This window comes from Trichechus manatus, unplaced genomic scaffold (assembly GCF_000243295.1).
Source record: "Trichechus manatus latirostris isolate Lorelei unplaced genomic scaffold, TriManLat1.0 scaffold00299, whole genome shotgun sequence".
NCBI lineage: Eukaryota > Metazoa > Chordata > Mammalia > Sirenia > Trichechidae > Trichechus > Trichechus manatus.
Genome location: NW_004444235.1, coordinates 555494 through 575502, shown reverse-complemented (window position 1 = coordinate 575502; position 20009 = coordinate 555494). Strand labels below are relative to the sequence as shown.

At 40.7% G+C, this 20009-nt stretch overlaps 1 long non-coding RNA gene across 1 annotated transcript in view; it reads left to right on the top strand.

Moving 5' to 3' along the window:
* LOC111819193 (uncharacterized) overlaps positions 1 to 8986 on the top strand; it is a 61277-nt gene extending 52291 nt beyond the window's left edge. The window contains exon 4 of the long non-coding RNA XR_002822950.1: positions 7790 to 8986. This is a non-coding gene — a long non-coding RNA (uncharacterized LOC111819193). The remainder of the gene's footprint in view (positions 1 to 7789) is intronic.
* Positions 8987 to 20009: the final 11023 nt, after the last annotated feature.

Sequence of the window (20009 nt, the reverse complement as noted above, 5' to 3'; positions counted from 1 at the left end):
CTATGTATAGTATCATATCATCTGCAAACAGGGACAGTTTAACTTCTTCATTACCAATTTGGATGCCCTTTCTTTTTCTTGCCTTTTTGCTCTAGCTAGAACTTCCAGCACAATGTTAAATAGGAGTGGTGATAAAGGGCATCCTTTAAGACACCACTTTTGATGAAGGACAGAACAACTAGAAAAACTCAACAAAGATACAGAAGATCTAAATATCACAATCAACCAACTTGACCTCATAGACATATACAGAACACTCCACCCAACAGCAACACTGTATACATTCTTCTCCAATGCACATGGATCATTCTCCAGAATAGACCATTCTTAGGCCACAAAGCAAGCCTCAATAAATCAAAAAACATTGACATAGTATAAAACATCTTCTCTGATCACAGTGCTATAAAATCAGAAATCAGTAACAGGAAGGACAAGGAAAAAAAATAAAATACATGGAAACTGAATAACACCTTGCTTAAAAACCACTGGGTAATAGATGAAATTTGAATCCACGAACAGCTATGAGTTCACACACATCTTGCTAGTCTTTCCAACCTTTTCAGTGATTTGACTAACTATTTGAGTAACTAAGATCCATGATGTGTTCTATACTTTTGGAAATCCTCAGCTAGTAGCCTTTATTTATCCCTAAGAAGAAGGTTTCTGGAAGTAAACATTTTAAAGAGGAGGTATTGCTAACTCTCAGTTAAACCAAGGAAACACAGTTTTATATCCTTTTTAATGCTTAAAAAAATAACATAAATAGTAACAGGCTGCTTTGCTTACTTTTCTCTCTTACTTTTTCCCCCTGGGTGTGGCACAATTCTCTTTTACTGTCTTCATAAAGTTGTTTATAGCTTCTCGAAGCCATTAAGATAAAACTTTAGAGTGTTTAAAAACCTTTAGAGGTCAAAGTATATCTCATTTCCTAAATAAGGTCACAAATTATGTAGAATGTTGGTGCAAATGCTCATCCATGTTTGCTTTTCAGCTGCTACCTTAATTCTATATATCTAAATAAGAATTAACTGAAAAATAGGGAGAAAATTAATGTGACTTTTACCTTAGACCACAAGGGCTTTAAAACTCAAGGGTAAATTATGGCAATCAGATTATAATAAATTTGAGGCCAAAACTATGCTTCATTCTCATTTTTGTATTTTTCAAAGTTTCAACACAGTATATGGCACACAGTAGGTGATTAATACGTTTTCAGTTCTAGGTAAATTTCCAGGGTTCCTGATGAGCAGGAAAAAAATTCAGGTGTGGTATGAAGGCTGGTTCTATCCATAGTAAAAATAAGCATCTGTGTCAAGGTGCAAACTGAAAAGAAAAGGAAAATGATAGCATTTGTCACCCAACAACAACAATCCATTAAGCAATTACTAGCTTCTTTGATATTCGTTATGATTTTTAGGGGGCAGTAGTTGTTCAGTGGTAGAATTCTCATCTTTCATGTGTGAAACTTGGGTTTGATTCCCAGTCAATTCACCTCAAGTGCAGCCACCCTTTTGTCAGTGGAGGCTTACATGTTGCTATGATGCTGAGCAGGTTTCAGCAGAGCTTCAAGATTACAACAGACTAGGAAGAAAGGTCTGGCAATAAACTTCTGAAAAACCAGCCTATGAAACCCCTATTGATCACAATGGTCTGATCCTGTTGTGCATGGAGTTGCCATGAGATGGGGGCCCACTGGATGGCAGCTAACCACAATAGTTCTTAGAGGTACTGTGCAACTACCAATGTTTTACATATGATGAAGCTGAAACTCTAGTGAGTGGCAGAACTAGAACTGAGGCCCAGGTCTCCAGCTCCAAACCTCAGGTTATCATCATGCAAGCTTTTCTGAAACCATTGTCCCAGGAACACTGCTCCAGGAAGCACATGCTGTTTACTCTATTACCCTTTTGGAGAGTCACACTCTACACGAGAATATTAAAAATACGGAGGCATAAAGAAATCTGTTCAATTTAGTTTATCTTAGAGGAGTTAAAAATATAAAAATTCATTTTAAAAAAAGAAAAATTAAATTTAGTTAATTTCCTCGTGAAAGAAGTGGCAGTTTTCATTACTCACATGCTTGTAAAATGCTTTCAAGAACACCACGTTGAAACCAAACAGTCCTACATAAACCATTACTCTACTAAAAGGGAAATAAAATGCATTTCTTATTTGACTCTCAGTAGACTTTCATAGCCCTTTACGTTATGTTAAAACAAAACCAACAACAAACATTAAAAAAAAAGAAAAAAGAAAGATATCCACTTATTTTTTGCTTTATATCTCTGGGAATGTTTTGAGGTTTCCTCAATAGATGTTTATACTGCCCATGAGATGATCATCTGTAATGTGTGTCACAGCAGAAAAGGGGTCCAGAATTGATGAGCCAGCGCCCCTCAACCCGGTCATCACTTTACAGGTGTGGCCTCTGATCCTAAAAAGGTGAACTTCTCAGCGGGTCTTTTGTTCCCATGTGATCCTTTTCAGACCTATTACAGAGGCTTTCACCTGGCTCAGGCGAGGGTTAAAATTAAGAACAAATTCAAATTCTCAAAGGAGGCAAAGATATGAACGCCTTTTAAGAAAATAGGCTGCTGAGAGGAACAGGAAGATACACGCTGGGAGAGCCAGCCCTCAACCGCAAATTTCTACATTTCCTTCTCCTCTTTCCAGCTGAAACTGCAAGCGATTCCTAGTCACTGGCAAGGGCCTGAAAACAATCAAGGGTAGGTGGACAGGCTGCTAATGTAAAAAGGTGGGAGCAAATTCTTTCCTGTCTCTTCAGAACTGCTTTGAAAGAACACAGTTATATAATATCATTAAATCTTGTTGTACTTTGTTTCTGCTGGGTTTTTAATTCCATTAAGTACTGTTGTTGTAGGAACCTTGGTGGTGAAACAAGTTAAGCACTCCACTGCCAACTGAAAGGTTGGCGATTTGAACCCACCCACTGGCTCTAAGGAAGAAAGATCTAGCCATCTGCTTCTGTAAAGATCACAGCCTTGGAAACTCCATGGGGCAGTGCTACTCCGTCCCATCAAAAAAAAAAAAAAAAAAAAAAACCCCATTACTGTCAATTCTGTTCCTACTCATAGTGACCCTAAAGGACAAGGTTTCCAAGGAGCACCTGGTGGATTCAAACTGCTGACCTTTTGTTTAGCAGCTGTAGCTCTTAACCACTGAGTCACCAGGGTTTCCACTCTGTCCTATAGGGTTGCTATAAGTCAGAATTGACTCGATGGCACCTAACAACAACAACAACTGTTGTTAGGTACTGTCAAGTCGGTTCCGATTCATGGAGACCATCTGTGTGCAGAATAGAACTGCTCCATAGGGTTTTCGAGGTTGTGATCTTTCGGAGGCAGATCACCAGGCCTGTCTTCCAAGGTGCCTCTGGGTGAATTTGAACTGCCAACCTTTTGGCTAGCAGTGAGGAGCACTTAACTGTTTGTGCCACGCTGGGACTTCATTAAGTACTGTAGAGGTGTGTTAAGATTTGGCCTTTTTCTTGAAATTATTTTGTAAATTTTCAGTTTTAATTCTCTAACGTTACAGAATTAGAAGTTGGAAAATTCACAAGTAAAATTTACTACAAAAAGTACCTGGTTTAGATCTCCTGATAGTTTTCAAAACTAAATTCCTCCATATAAAGTGGTGAGATAAATTACCTACCAACTAACTGATAACATCTTCTGACCTTGGGACAAAAACCACGCCCCTCTGGTAAATATCTGGCTAATTCCAACAAAACATGACATCTAAACTCTGGTAAAATAATTGGAAACACTACATAAATATGTGATTCCAAAGTTATTTCCAAAAATATAAAGAAATATATTTTAAATGCTGCCAGCATGTTATTCATGTGTCTACTTCAATGCAATGTTCTGGCTTTGGTAATATTATTTGCAAAAGCTAGCCATTATGTTTTTGTTCCAATTGAACAGACAAGTAAAAGTTTCAGGTATAGGCTAATATTTTTCTAATCTGGAGTTAATGGATTATGCCGATGCATATGATTACATATTATATGAAGTATCTATATGGAATATGAAGTAAGAAAAAGAAAGAAAGGCACGTCCTTCCACATTTTTGGAACAGAGGGCATCACAATTTATTCCAGACTTCAGTTCTTCTCATTATGGCTGTCTTAGGTTGGGTTCTCTAGTGAAGCAAAACCAGTGAAGCATCTATACCTATATATATCAAGGAAATGGCTCATGCAGTTGTTGAGGCTGGAAAGTCCCAAGTCCATGGGTCAGGCTGGATGCTTCTCTTGACTTACGTAGCTGCAGGGGCTGATGAACCCAGGATTGGCAGGTCAGACAACAGGGCTCTGAATCAGGCTGCAGTGGCTGGCAAATCCCAAGATCAGCAGGTAAGCTGGCAGGCTGCTGGCTCACAGACTGCGGAAGGTGACGAATTCCAAGATTGGCAGGTAAGCTGGTAGCTCAAGTCCCAAGAACCAGATGTCAGATGAACAGAAGCCAGGTACAGGATCCAGAGCGAGAAAAAGCTTGCTAGCCTTGCCAGAAAGTCCACCTGTATTGGATGCAGGCTACACCCCCATGGAAACTCCCCTTTAATTGACTGGCTACTTATAGCAGATCCCATCGTGGAGGTGATCACATCATATCAGATCTCATCATGGAAGTGATTACATCATTATACGGCTGCCAAACCACATCATAACTGCCCAAAACCACTGAGAATCATGGCCCAGCCAAGCTGACACACAACCCCAATGATCACAGTGGCCAATATTCTTTCCATCTGTAAGCACTTTGATTCTGTCGACTGTACTGATTTCCTCCTTTTTCTGTTCTGTGATGGCTACCTTTATTTTGCCTTAGCAGTTAATACTTCCTGCAGATCGAAAAGCACCATAGAATTTTATGGAGTACCCTCAGAACAGAGGCCTCAGCTCTTCTATGCTTTGTGGAGACATAAACATACTGAAGGAACAGCACTGAACTTAGGGGGCCGATACCAGTTCTAAGTAATTTGTAGCTCCAAATCTAACATCAACTCTTACACTAAAAGAGGAATAAATTCACTTGCTGGCTTTTTATTCAGCCCCCTGTTTACTATGTTATACATCTTCATGGCGTATTAAAACAAAACAAAAAACAAATTTTAAAATATTCAGTCCAACTGGGCACATCAGCTAGAATTGTCATACCGGGTCTGAGTGGAGGAGAAGAGAAAAGGAGGGGGAAGGGTAATCTATCTCTTCCCAACTGCTGAATATCAGGGAACATCCCTGAACTCTGCATGGCAGGGCACAGCCAGCTTCTGCTCCTCGTATGGCTGCTTGTCTTAGCTTTTGCCCCTTATTTTCTTCCCTTAAGGAGCTTTCCTGCTGCCCATTTTGCTGGAAGATATTTGCACTAGGAATCTTAAATCTCACCTGTCAGTTTCTGGAGTCTCTTCCTCTGACTTTCTGGGAGGTCACATTTCACTCTCTAAGTTAGAGACCACTTGGACATTATCAGGTCTCAGGTCAGTTTATACCAGGGTCACCACGCCCAAAACATCGGACCAGCTGCTGAGGGAAAGAGCTGTCAGCCTTTCACACATGGGAGAATGATCCAGAAGAAAAATAACACCAATTTACAACTATTAAATAAACTATTATTTGTGAAGTGTTTAGAACAGTGCCTGTCACATAGTGAGCATTTGACAAAAGTAAAAGAAATCTATTTAGAGGAGCCAAGTAGGTCACTAGGATCTTAGCGGTTAAGGTTGCAAAAAAGTCTTATAGGACTCCTTTCTCGATTCTACACAAATTCTGTATTTGTCAGGCCACTGAAGAATACAAGAGTTTCATTCTGGAAGGGTAGGCTGAAAGAGTGTGTCTGTCTACAAATATTCTTGTGACTGTAATCTAAACCCAAAACCAAACCAGACCTCTTTCCATTGAGTTAATACTGACTCATAGTGACCCTACGGGGCAGAGTAGAACCGCCGCACAGGGTTTCCAAGGCTGTAACTTTATGGAAGCAGACTGCCATATCTTTCTCCCACGGAGCCAATGGTGAGTTTGAACCACTGCCTTTTCACTTAGCAGCCGAGCACTTAATCACTGAGCCACTAGGTCTCTTTGTAATCCAAACAGACTTATTATATAATCAAAAGATATCAATGCAATGAATACATATATCAGTCTAATAAAAGATATATACTGACTTTTCTGTCAATCCATATACTTTTTTGCAAACTATCCTCCGTGAACTCCAGCAGCCATATTTGTAATACGTAACCTGGCCTTCGTCCCCTGGCCACAGGTGTTTACCCCAAGAATGGACACCTTGGCCTCTTAGGCTAACTGAAGTCTTTCCCACAGTACTTTGGAAGTGGGATTCAAAGCCACTGATCAGTTTTTGCTGATTGCTTAAATTCAGGACACATCAAGACGAGAGGACTCAATTGACTGCACTAACAAGGTAGAGAATCTGCAAAGAAAAAAAGAAAGAAGATGGATAGAAACAAGAAAAAAGGCTATATAGAACAAGGGACCAAGACATTACCTGCCTTAGTTTCTAATTCAAATCGCTAAAGATCCTTGATGACCAATTCATTACCACTTAGAGGTCCTTAGAGGGTAGTAGTTAAGAGGGGGGACTGCTCTGGAGATAACCTGCTTGGTTACCTCTCTGTGGCTGGGGCTAATAATAGTACCTCCCTGAAAGAGTTGTTAAGGCACATCACGCATATTAATGTACAGCACTTGGAAGTGTACCTGGCACACCATATGTACTTTGTAAGTGTTGGCTGTTATTGTTATTCTCCTATTCTAGAAAATAGATTTTAAAATGCCTTATGCTTCTATTGGAAACCCTGGTGGTGTGGTGGTTAAGAGCTACAGCTGCTAACCAAAAGGTCAGCATGTTCGAATCCACCAGGTGCTCCTTGGAAAGGGTATAGGGCAGTTCTACTCTGTCCTGTAGGGTTGCTATGAGTTGGAATCGACTCAATGGCAACAGGTTTGGTTTTTGGTTTTATGCTTTTATTATTGTCTCATGCTTATTAGTAAATACCGCACTTAAGTGCTTTTCCATATTTGTGTATACTCTCAGCTTTGCGGTAGATCAACTGCAAAGAGTGAACAAAGAGTGAATATCAACCATAGCATTGATTTCCTGTTGTCGTTAGTTGCCATCTAGTCTCTTACAACTCATGGTGACCCCATGTGTGCAGAGTAGAACTGCTCCATGGGGCTTTCATGGCTGTGACCTTCTGGATGCAGATTGCCAGGTCTACTTTGCAAGGTGCCTCTGGATAAGTTCAAACCGCCAACCTTTTGGTTAGTATTCAGAACTTAATTGTTTGCTCCATCCAGGACTCCTTTCCTGACAATATTTTAAGTCAATTTTAAGCATCCTGAAGCACAAAGTAACTGTAAAGAGCTTCTTAGTTTCTGTTTATATTTATTGTGAATGTGTTTGCTCAGATCTAGCTGTTCTGTTCCTACGCACATAGTCAGCTTGACCTCATTTTATTACATCAATGTGTATAGCAAGTTGTAGTGTCTATTCCAGCTAAAACAGAATTACTGTGTAAGGAAAAGAAAAAAAGTTATTTAAAAACTTTTTATGCTTGGAGGGAAGCAACAGTTGGAGCTTGTTGGCTTAGGAAGAAGTGGAATTCCTTTTAGGAAGACAGTTACGCCTCTGTTTAGGAAAGTATGTGAATGGATTTTGGCCCATTCTTTGTCAGGTTCAGACAAAGAAGAGTTTCATGCTTTGCATGTTAAAAAAATAAGAATTTTTTTTTGTTTTCTTCTAAGTCAATCATGGAGATCCAGATACTGAGATGTTGGTGAAATCTTGGAACAGAGAAGGCATGAAACCAAGCCCTGAGGAGAAATTGTCAGGGATGGCAGGATAGCTGAAGGGCTTTCAGGTACTGAGACTGCTATTATTCTATTTAAAATGGTTGCCTTTTTTGTGCCTTACTGTAATTACCTTCCATTACCCCAAATCTTTAGTACAATCTGTTCTGCATCATGAGGGATATAAAGGAGCTAGTTAGAGCCAAAAAGTTATGGCAGCTGCATGAACTACAGATGAAGCAAACTTGAGACAAATGTTTTATGGGAGCCATTTTTATTTGATGCTAAAAGCTGGAGATATCTGCACTATGGGTGTTTTTCAGGCCTGTTTTGAGAATCTGTTTGTTCTAGGCAGAAATAGGCAGGAAAAAATGTATTCAACAGTCCACTAGTCCATCAACTGCAGGCAATCTGCACTATACTTAAGGAGAATGAGAAACTAGATATCCTGGGGACCAGTGATAACTGTAGCACCTCAGAGATGGCTGGTGGCCGACCAAACTCTGCCATCTCTGGAAGCACAAGGAGCGAACATTATTGTGGTGACTCTTACAATGAACTCTATGAAAGAGAGGTGGAGAGACCTGAATAACAAATGTTGGGTACCAATATCAGTGTATGAGCTATAGGAAATTTACCTCTCGCTGCCTTGATCCAGTAGTTATGGGAATAAAATTGCTCCTTAAAATCAACTATTTTAAAAATAAATAACGTTATTGAAAAGTATACAGAACAGTATAATAAACCCCAAGTACACTCATCTAGCTTCAATGACTTATCTTGTTTCAACTATATTGAACCCATGCCTTCCTCCCTTTATACTTATATCATTTCATCCAGCAATGTACTAGTACATTTAGTATCGCTAAAAGTTAAAGATTTTTATTTTATATGTAACTATAATACAATTATCACATCTAAAATAATTAATAATTCCTTAATATCATAGAATATTCTAAGTTCAAATTTCCTCAATTGCCTCATAATGTATTTTAAAAAAATATTTTAGTTTATTTGTTTAAACTAGAATCCAAACAAAGACCACAACCCCCTCCTTCTTCCTTTTTCTGTGCAATGTATTTGCTGAAAACCTGGGATATTTGTCCTATAAAGTTTCCCACATTTTGGGTTTTCTTTATTTTCTCTTCGGATCTGTTTAGGAATGAGACTAGTTGAGATGTGAAAGTACAGGGCCAGGTTCTGTCTTTTAAAAAAATATATATTAATACTTTGGTCATCATGGATTTTGTTGCATTAATTTTGATTTTTACAAATATTGCCTTAAAATATTATTTATCTTGATTGCTGACGTTTTGGGTGCCCTCTTAAATTTTGTGCCTAAGGTGAGTGCCTCACTTGCCTCACCCTAGCCCTTCTCTACTCCTCCCCAGGGTGACTGCCTTGTACAGACTGCATCATTCAGGCTCCCTTGTCCTCTGGCTTCTGGTTAGGTTAACTAGTGGGTGGCACTAGCAGGAGATTAGAATGTGGGAAGAGAGAGATGTTGTGGTGCTTAGTCCCCAGATTTCTCCCTGCTGGGCTGTGGTTTATAAGTGGAGCCCCCAGATTTTTCCCTGCTGTGTTGTGGTTTATAAGTGGCTGTTTTCCTCTCCTAAGACTCCTGTTATGCAGCCTATCTCCTAAGGTGACCTTTCTTGCCAGGCTTTGGTACCAGCTCCATCCCCATACCCCTCCAGGCCTAGGGATGGTAAAGGATTCTTCTTGTGGCCAGTCCCTAATTCTGTCCTGATCTCTGTAAATAGCCCCTTTCTTTAATTCTCTTTAATTAGCACTTTGAGTTGAGAGCATTTCCTGCTGGTTTAGTCTGACCTATCCAGAAGCCTAGCCTGTTGCTCTACCCAGTAAGGACAGCTCACTGAGGAGTAGGCCTTGGAGCCTGGATCTCCTGGATCCAATTGGTATTCTCTACACTCTATTTATCTGTTTGCCTGGTAAATTGCTAAATTCCATATTGCAAGACTACCATCTAGGTCAGTGTTTTTTAAATTGGGGTATGTGTAATGCTGTTGTTATTGTTAGGTGCAGCCGAGTCAGTTCCGACTCATAGCTACCCTACGTACAACAGAATGAAACACTGCGGTCCTGTGCCGTCCTCACAGTCATTGTTATATGTGAGGCTAGGGACTCCCAAAGCTTTCTAAGTGGAATTTGGAAACAGATTGCTTCCAAATTCCCTACTTCCCTATATATCCTATCTTTTAAAATTGATCTCCCCAAGAAAATACCTGGATAGAGATGCAGATTTTTCTTTTTATTACTCCTTTTACAAATGTGCTTTGTCTAAAACTCAATTGAAAGTCTTAACTCTCAGCCTTCCAGAATCTTACTCTGGTGCATTGCTCAGGAATGTAAAATCCTCCAGGATGGCAAGCAAAGAGGAGGGTATAATAAACCTTGCTATTGGTATTGAGGTAGCCTTGGTGGCGCAGTAGTTAAGAGCTCAACTGCTAACTGACCAAAAGGTTGGCAGTTTGAATCCACCAGCAGCTCCTCAGAAACCCTATGGGGCAGTTCTACTCTGTCCGACAGAGTTGCTATGAGTCAGAATCAACTGGAGAGGAAATTTTTTTTAAAAAATTTTTATCCAGTTGATAGTCAAAGATGTTTAAAAGTAATTTTTGATGAGCGAGCACCAACTCCTCAGTGAGCTGTTCTCTACCAGGTAGAGCAACGTGCTTGGCTTCTGGACAGGTCAGGCTAAACCAGCAGGAAACACTCAATTCAAGTTGCTAATTAAACAGAGTTAAAGAAAGGGACTATTTACAGAGACCAGGACAGTGTTATGAGCACAGCGACTAGCCACAAGAGGAAGACTTCATTATTCCTAGGCCTGGAGGGGTATGAGGAGGGAGCTTGTACCAAATGCAGGCAGTCCCCTGTTACGAGGTCCACCTTATGGACATCTCCTTCTTGCACTTTAATGTCATGTAAATTTGCCCTCACTTTGAATTGATAGAACCAACCCCTACTAGCAACAATTCTTCATTACGATCACCTTTACTTGCTGCGTGTGCAGCTTTTAAATCATTGAAAAGACTTCAAGCCTTTTCTTGCACTAAGTGATGCTAAATAAGAAACATTGCACTTGTTCCGACTTACCTACAAATTCAACTTAAAGATGCACTCAGGAATGGACCTCTTTTGTACCCTGGGGACTGCCTGTAATTCAGAGAAAGCCCAACGAATTTATTAACATTACCATAACAAAATCCACTTTGTTTCCATTTATAGTTCAGCAGAATTATCCCTAAACTCTCATTATTCCTAAACTCTGTCTCATTTTAGCAGTAAGTAATACACTGTTAATCCATAGCATGAGGTGGCAGTAGAAATACGCAAAATATCACCATCAATAGATCAAGTATTGGAGAGAGGAGAGGCTCTGGGTGATCACATGTTTGATACTTTTCTACAATTTTGTCAAAATGAGAATGATAAGGAGGCTGGTTTGTTGATCCTCCTTTCACTAGACGAAGTGGTGTAAGAAAGAGATGAGCTCAGGGCTTCAGAGTCACAGCTCAAGTGACACATAAATGACCTCAAAGTTGCCACTTGTGCCCTGAAAGAAAGCCTTATTTCTTGTAGTAACAGAGCCGATATTGCCAAAAACCAAACCCAGAGTCTTATCATATGAGTGGCTGAATTACAATGCCAATTAAATTCCCAACCTCGAATGGAGTCTGAAGTTAAAGTGAGGGCATTGATTGAGAAGAAATGGGATTCTGAAACTTGGGATGAGTACATACGGGCAGAGGATCAGGAATCTGGGGACACTGAGCCCCTAAATTTCGATGAATCACTCCTGCCAACAGAATCAGCCCTCGCACACCCATTTGAAGAGATTACTCCATCTTTGTCTGCTAAGCCACCTTCCCCAGTAAAAGCATCAGCCTCTCCACCTCCATCTGATGAGATTAACCCAACTATATCTTAAGAGACTTTGTCTGAGATATTGATGGGGTGGAGCCTGAGACAGACATCTGAATCATTGCCTGGGGCAATGCCCTACAAGACAATGTTAAGTGTTCTGCTAACATATCCCCATCACCTATTTTTGCTTTTGGACCTATAAGTAGACTTAAGTCCTAGTGAGCCCCAAAAGGTTAAGTACAAAATGTGACCCAGGAGGAGATACGTAACACTCCAAAAGAACTATTTGACTTTTCTAATACGCACAAACAGAAACCTAGGGAATATGTGTGGGAATGGCTATTAAGGGCGTGGGATAATGATGCAAGGAACCTAAAGATGGATCAGTCTGAGTTTATTGATATGGGCCCACTAAGCACAGATTCTTCATTCAGTGTCTCAGCTCAAGAGGTTCGGAAATGATTTAATAGTTTATTTGGTTTGTTCACTGAAGAATGGATTATGAGGTGCCCTACACAAAATCAAGTCGAAGTATCAGACCTGCCTTGGTATACTGTAGAAAAAGGTATCCAAAGGCTTAGGGAATTTGGCATGTTAGAGTGGATTTCTCAGGTCACCCACAGACCCACACATGGAGTACTCAAAGGATACGCCTTTTACCACAATGGTGAGGAACAAATTTGTGAAGGGAGCCCCAGCATCCTTGAAGACTACCGTGATTGCTATTTTATGTAAGTCAGACTTGACGGTGGGAACTGCCTAACTGAATTAAGACACCTAACTACAATAGGGCTGATTGAACCCCATGGTGGTAGGGGGCAAGTGGCGACACTCAATAAACAACAAGGTGGGCGTGGTTACCACAATGAACAGTGGTGTCAAAGCAGTAATCAGAATAGTCTGACTCGTATGAACTTACAGTGTTTGCTACTTAATCATGGTGTCCCTAGGAATGAAATAGTGGGAAATCTGCTAAATATTTACTTGATCTGTACAAGCAGAAGAATTCTAGGTCAAGTGGAGAGCAGTCTAACTCGAATCACCAGAATAGAGAGTCACAGCTCCTCAATCAATTCGCAGACTTGAGCGAGTTTACAGACCCAAAACCCCTTGAATGAAGGGGAGGCTAGGTCCCCTTGAGGAAGGACCCCACTACATTGCCAAAAATTTATACTATTAATCTTTCTCCCAGCCTTCCCCAATGGGATCTATGGCCTTTTATGAGAGTAACTGTTCATTGGGAAAAAGGAAATAATCAGAATTTTGGGGGATTACTGTGTACTGGCTCTGAACTGACACTAATTCCAGGAGATCCAAAACATTACTGTGGCCCACTAGCCAGAGTGGGGACATATGGAGGTCAGGTTACTAATGGAGTCTTTGCTCAGGTTTATCTCACAATGGATCCAGTGGGTCCTGACCCATCCTGTAGTGATTTCCCCAGTTTCAAAATGCCTAATTGGAATAGATATACTCAGCAACGGCCAGAACCCCACACTGGATCTCTGACAAGTGGAGTAAAGCCTATTATGGTAGGAAAAGCCAAGTGGAAGCCATTAGAACTGTCCCTACCTAGACAAATAGTAAACCAAGAGCAATACTGCATTCCTGGAAGGATTGTGGAGATTACTGCCACCATCAAGGACTTGAAGTATGCAGGGGTGGTGATTCCCACAACATCCCCATTCAACTTGCCTACTTGGCTTGTGTAAAAAAACAGATGGATCTTGGAGAATGACAGTGGATTATAGCAAACTTAACCAGATGGTGAATCTGATTGCAGCTGCTGTTCCAGATGTAGTTTCATTGCTTGAGCAAATTAATAAATCTCCTGGTACCTGGTATGCAGCTATTGATCTGGCTAATGCCTTTTTCTCTGTGCCTGTTTCAAAGGACCACCAGAAGCAGTTTGCCTTCAGCTGGCAAGGCCACAATACACCTTCCGTGTTCTACCTCAAAGGCATATCAACTCTCTAGCACTATGTCATAATTTAGTCCACAGAGAACTTGACTGCCTTTCACTTCCACAAGATGTCACAGTGGTCCATTACATTGATGCTATTATGCTGATTGGCTCTAGTAAGGAAGATGTCTCAGTGACTCTGGACTTATTGGTAAAATATTTGCATGCTAGAGGGTGGGAAATTAATCCAACAAAATTCAAGCACCTTCCACCTGAGTGAAATTTCTAGGGGTCCAGTGGTGTGGTGTCTGTTGAGATAGTCCTTTTAAAGTGAAGGATTATTTATTGCATCTGGCCCCTCCCATAACTATAAAGGAGGCACAACACCTGGTGGGTTTCTTTGGCTTTTGGAGGCAACATATCCTTCATTTGGGTGTGGTACTCTGGCCTATTTATCAAGCGACTCGAAAAAACTGCTAGTTTTAAGTGGGGCCCAGAACAAGAGAAGAATCTGCAACAGGTTTAGGCTACTGTGCAAGCCACTCTGCCACTTGGGTCATATGATCTGGCTGATCCAGTGGCAGATAGAGATGCTGTTTGGAATCTTTGGCAGGGCTTTATTGGTGAATCACAGAGTAGACCCCTAGGATTTTGGAAGAAAGCTCTGCTATCTGCAGATAACTACTCTACTTTTGAGAAACAGCTTTTGCCTTGTTACCGGGCCTTACTGGAGACTGAATGCATAACCACAGGCCACCAGGTCACCATGTGGCCTGAGCTGTCCATCATGAGCTGGGTGTTGCCTGACCCACAGAGTCATTAAATGGAAATGGTATATATGAGATCAAGCCTGAGCAGGACCTGAAGGCACAAGTAAGTTGCATGAGAAAGTGGCCCAAATGCCCATCGTCTACACTCCTGTCAAATTACCTGCCCTCTCCCATTCTGAACTTATGGCCTTATGGGCAATTCCTTATGATCAGTTGACTGAGGAAGAGAAAATTCATGCCTGGTTTACAGAAGGTTCTGTGCGATATGCAGGCAGCAATTGAAAGTGGACAGGGCAGAACTATAGTCCCTTTCCAGGACCTCCCTGAAGGACAATGGTGAAGGGAAATCCTCCCAATGGGCGGAACTTTGAGCAGTGCACCTGGTTGTTCACTTTGTTTGGAAAGATAAATGGCCAAATGTGTGATTCTATACTGATTCATAAGCTGTAGCCAATAGTTTGGCTGGATGGTCAGAAACTTGGAAGGAACCTGATTGGAAAATTGGAGACAAGAAGGTATGAGGAAGAGGTATGTGGACAGACCTCTCTCGATGGGCCAAAGAAGTGAAGATATTTGTGTCTCATGTGAATGCTCACCAAAGGGTGACCTCAGCAGAACAGGCTTTTAACAATCAAGTGGATAGTATGATATGTTCTGTGGAAGCCAGTGATCCTCTTTTCCCAGACACTCCTGTCATTACCCAATGGGCTCATGAAAAAGTGGTCATGATGCAAGAATGGAGATTGTGCATGGGCTCAGTAACATGGACATCCACTCACCCAGACCAACTTGCTACAGCCACTGCTGAGTGCCCAGTCTGCCAGCAGCAGGGACCAACACTGAGTCCTTCATATGTCACCATTCCCTGACGTGATCAGCAAGCAACCTGGTGGCAGGTTGATTGCATTGGACTGCTTCCATCACGGAAAGGGCAGTGTTTTGTTCTTACTGGAATAGACACTTACTTTGGATATGGATTTGCCTTCCCTGCATGTAATGCTTCTGTCAAAACTACCACCTGTGGACTTACAGAATGCCTTATCCACTGTCATGGTACCCCACACAACATTGCCTCAAATCAAGGGACTCACTTCACAGCAAATGAAGTGTGGCAGTGGGCCCATGCTCATGGAATTCACTGGTTTTACCATGTTCCCCTGAAGCAGCTGGCTTGATAGAATGATGGAATTGCCTTCTAAAGACACAACTATGGTACCAGCTAGGTGGCAATATCTTGCAGGGTTGGGACAGTGTTCTCCAGGAGGCTGTATAATCTCTAAACCAGCGTCCAGTACATGGTGCTGTTACTCTCATAGCCAGGATTCATGGGTCCAGCAATCAAGGGGTGGAAATAGGAGTGGCACCACTCACTATTACCCCTAGTGACCACTTGCAATTTTTTTTCTTCCTATTCCTGCAACCCTATGCTTTGTGGGTCTAGAGGTCTTAGTCCCAAAGGGAGGAATGCTTCCACCTGGAGACACAACAATGATTCCATTGAACTGGAAGTTAAGAATGCCACCCAGCCACTTTGTGCTCCTCATTCCTCTGGAGTAACAGGCAAAGAAGGGAGTTACTGTATTGGCTGGTGTGATTGATCCTGGTTATCAAGGGGAAATTGGATTGGTATTACATAATGGAGGTAAAGATGAGTATGTCTGGAATACAGGAGATCCCTTAGGATGTCTCTTAATACTACCATGCCCTATGATTAAACTCAATGGAAAACTACAGCAACCCAATTCCAACATGACTACTAATGGCCCAGACCCTTCAGGAATAAAAGTTTGGGTCACCCCACCAGGCAAAGAACCATGACCAACTGAGGTGCTTGCTGAGGGCACAGGGAATATGGAATGGGTGGTGGAAGAAAGTTCTAAATACCAGTTATGACTACGTGACCCGTTGCAGAAATAAGGACTGTAATTGTTATGAGTATTTCTTCCTTGTATGTGTGCATCAAATGTTTTTGAATGCTTCACTTATAACATATAAGATGTAAATGGGGCTAGTGCATTTTCAGTTATACACATGTTGGTTGTATCATGTTAAGTACAAGTATGACTCTGTAATTGTCTTTATTTAGAGACAGTGTATGGTTTAAGGAAATGTGTATAGATGCCAAGTTGACAAGGGATGGACTGTGAGGATTAAGATTGTGTGTCAACTTGGCTGTGCCATGATTCTCAGTTGTTGGACAGTTATGGTAATGATGTAATTTGGCAGTTATGTAATGATGTAGTTATCCTCCATTTTTCGATATAATGTAATCACCTCCATGATGTGATCTGATGTGATCAGCCAATCAGTTGTAAGGGACATTTCCTCAGGGTGTGGCCTGCATCCAATATATAGGGGCATTCTGGAAAAGCTCGCTGGCTTTTGCTTGCTCTGGATGCTGCACCCAGCTCATCATCATCTGAATTATGGTTCTTGGGACATGAGCTGGCGGCTTGCCAGCTGAACTACTAGTCTTGAGTTCATCAGCCCCTATAGCTATGTAAGTCCTGAGAGGCCTCCAGCCTGACACCTGACCCATGGACTTGGGACTTGCCAGCCTCTACAACCGTGTAAGCCACTTCTTTAAGGTAAATCTCTCTCTCTTTCTCTCTGTATATGTATATATAAGCTTTACTGCTTTTTTTTTTTCTCTAGAGAACCCAGCCTAAGATAGCCAGTATTTACCACATCAGATCCACTGAGTAAACCCTATTGTTGCTTAGAATGGTATTTTAGTTATCCAGAGCTGCCGTAACGGAAATACCGCAAGTGGGTGGCTTTAACAAACAGTTTATTTTCTGACAGTTTAGGAGGCTGGAAGTCCTCAGTCAGGGCGGCAGCTCTAGGGGAAGGTTTTTGCTCTCTGCTCTAGCAGAAGATACTTGTCTCTTTGCAGCTTCTCTTCCTTGGCTCCTTGGTGATCTTCATGTAGCATGGCATCCGTCTTCTCCCATCTCTGTTTAATATGCTCCTTTTATATCTCAAAAGAGATTGACTCAAGACATACCCTATACTAATACTGTCTCATTAATGTAACAAAGAAAACTCATTCCCAAATGGGATTATAACCACAGGTGTAGGGGTTAGGATTTACAACACATATTTTGATGGGACACAATTCAATCCATAACAGATAGCAATGTGCATATTGTCAGAAGAAAGTCTGTATACAGTGAATACTGTGTATGTGCAGGGAGAGCATATTTAAATAACATAAAAATAATACAGTGAATTTGAACTTTATAAGCACTTCCTGTAGATCATTTGATACACTAACTATGAATTGTTATGGTTCATTTATTAAATAGGCTTTCTGGGACCTCTGCTTACTTATATTTTCTTAGTTTAAAATTAATCATGAAAGGTTAAAACCCCATCCCTTGTATAAGAATCTATCGCTAGATTTTACTAATGCAATAAGTATTTTTCCTAGAAGGCTTATATTTAACACTGTATTTTCATTCCTGTATGAACTATTCTCAAGGCAAGTTAACCAAGACTCTGTGGCAGGATGATGGTCAGCTTGGGATCAGAAACCACAACAAAACAAGCCTCCTGGAGAACATCCTGGATCTAGCTAGTGAAGGTTCCAGAAGGGAACAAGTTCAGCAATAAGTATTGCTCCAGGGACAGTCACAAGGCTGGTCCTGGAGAATATGACACAGTCATCAGCTGGGTTTTCAAAGCAGCCATAGATCAGGCTGCCAGCATATCTTTTCTAACTCCTACAAGTACTCTTTAGATTTATGATGTAGATGCCACCACTCTACTTTTGTAGTTTGGGTACTGTTTCATCTATACCCAAGTGTGTTCTGGCAATAAGGAAGAGGGACTTTTTTTTTATCTGCAAGACATCAAGGGCTCTGGGTGTCATGAAATTTTCTTTTAAATTATGGCAGAAACAAGGGATAACTGTACAGATTGCACTCTAGGTAATCTGGAGGACTAGTTCATGTGTTTTTACATGAACAAAAACTGATATCAAATCATCATGCATTTAGATTTCATTGGATATATTTAAAAGAATGATTTAACAGTTTTATTTTAAAATGCTAGTTTTTACAGAACACTGAAAATTACTTACAACTATAAAGTTATGATGAAAAATCTAGATATTAATTTTGAAATGCATAACGGAGGTACATAGTCTTACAGAAGTTTACACAGTAAAATATTTAAAATGCAAACCATTTGAGACAGACATCACATGGAGTGTGCCCTAAGAAGCTGAGTGTCAGAGAACTGTCTCTCTCTGGAATTGAAATAAATGGAACCAGCAAATGGATGAGAGTTAGCAACTGCTGAAATGCTCCTATGATGGGTTGGGTTAAAAATGTTAAAGATAGAAAGATGTCTCCCAAACATTACTGCTGTGTAACCAACAAAAAGAAAACTTGAAGTCTTTTTACTGTGCCCTGTATTTAGAAATTGTGTGGTCATATAAAAAAAGCTGGAGATCTGTGTGGAGTGTGGAGAACCAAAGGACAAGGCTACATCGGCATCTCCAGCACAGACCTGAGTGAGCAAGTTCTCTTCTAGGTAGGAAGTCAGTACTTTGGGCAGCAATAGTCTTAGAGTGCAACAGTCAGAATAACCTGATTATATGTTTTGTGAGGCATCCAGTTTCCTTTGCTCAATTAGTTTTCCATGTAGAAATTCTCTTTTGGAATTTCTTGGCAAATGTATGATTTTCTAAATGCTGAATCCCAAGAAACATCAGTAGAGAAATTAGAAAAATGGTAAAAAGTATTCTACTTCTCCTGCGAGAATTAAAGCTTAACAATAAACAGAGACATCACTTGCTCCAAGGAATCCATCATGGTCAAGTCAGCAGGACCAGGAAGCACTAAGGCTGCTGTTTCTGGAAAGGGGACAGGAGCAGGGAGGCTGTAATCAGGTAGTCTTATTTGTAGCTGTTGCCATGTTAAAAGTGTGTGTTTATGGCTCTTTTTCTACTAACTGTGAGTCATGCTTACAAATTAAAAAAAAATTAACAACTTCAAATACATAGACTATTTTATACAAATCTTATATGCGGCATTCCAAGAAATAACAAGTGTAGCAAGAAAAATAAATCTAAATTGGCAATTTCAATGTGATTCTGTGTAGAGCTGTTAACTTTACTAGAAGATATGAATGTTACGTTTTTCAAATATAATCCATTAATGTTCACTGGTGTTTACCAATGTTTTAAATATTCACTATAGGCTGGGTTTTTTTAATGTAAATATTTCTAAACTTAATATTTTGTACTTACAAAGCAGAGATGTCACCTTGAAGACTAAGGTGCACCTGACCCAAGCCATGGTGTTTTCAACTGCCTCAGATGCATGCGAAAGCTGGACAAGGAATAAGGAAGACCGAAGAAGAACTGATGCATTTAAGTTTATGGTGGTGGCGAAGAATATTGAATACGCAATGCACTGCCAAAAGAACAAACAAGTCTTAGAAGAAGTACAGCCAGAATGCTCTTTAGAAGCAAGGATGATGAGACTACATCTCACATACTTTGGTTATGTTATCAGGAGGGACCAGTCCCTGGAGAAGGACATCATGCTTGGTAAAGTAGAGGGTCAGCAAAAAAGAGGAAGACCCTCAATGAGATGGATTG